The 225-nt window shown below is 48.4% G+C and overlaps 1 protein-coding gene across 4 annotated transcripts in view; it reads left to right on the top strand.

The window, feature by feature from the left end:
* Window positions 1–225, top strand: part of trdn (triadin) — a 13607-nt gene that overhangs the window by 885 nt on the left and 12497 nt on the right. The window lies entirely within an intron of this gene.

A 225-nucleotide genomic window follows, 5' to 3' on the forward strand; every position in this document is an offset into this window, starting at 1 on the left:
TCTGCCTTCAGTCTCCGGGTGAGCTGTTTATAATCTGTGAGGCTTTCTACGTCACTAGCCGAGACGAGGTGGCTAACCGTAGCATGCTAGCGCTAGCATGGTAGCTCGTTCTCAATGGTTAACACTGCTACAACGCACACTAGTTCACCATGACATACAGAAGAACTACTTCATGTCCCTGTTCTGCAGGTATTCCACAAGTGACCCTCGTTTAGAAGAAGTCTC

The sequence above is a fragment of the Etheostoma spectabile genome, chromosome 18, assembly GCF_008692095.1.
Source record: "Etheostoma spectabile isolate EspeVRDwgs_2016 chromosome 18, UIUC_Espe_1.0, whole genome shotgun sequence".
In the NCBI taxonomy this organism is placed as follows: domain Eukaryota; kingdom Metazoa; phylum Chordata; class Actinopteri; order Perciformes; family Percidae; genus Etheostoma; species Etheostoma spectabile.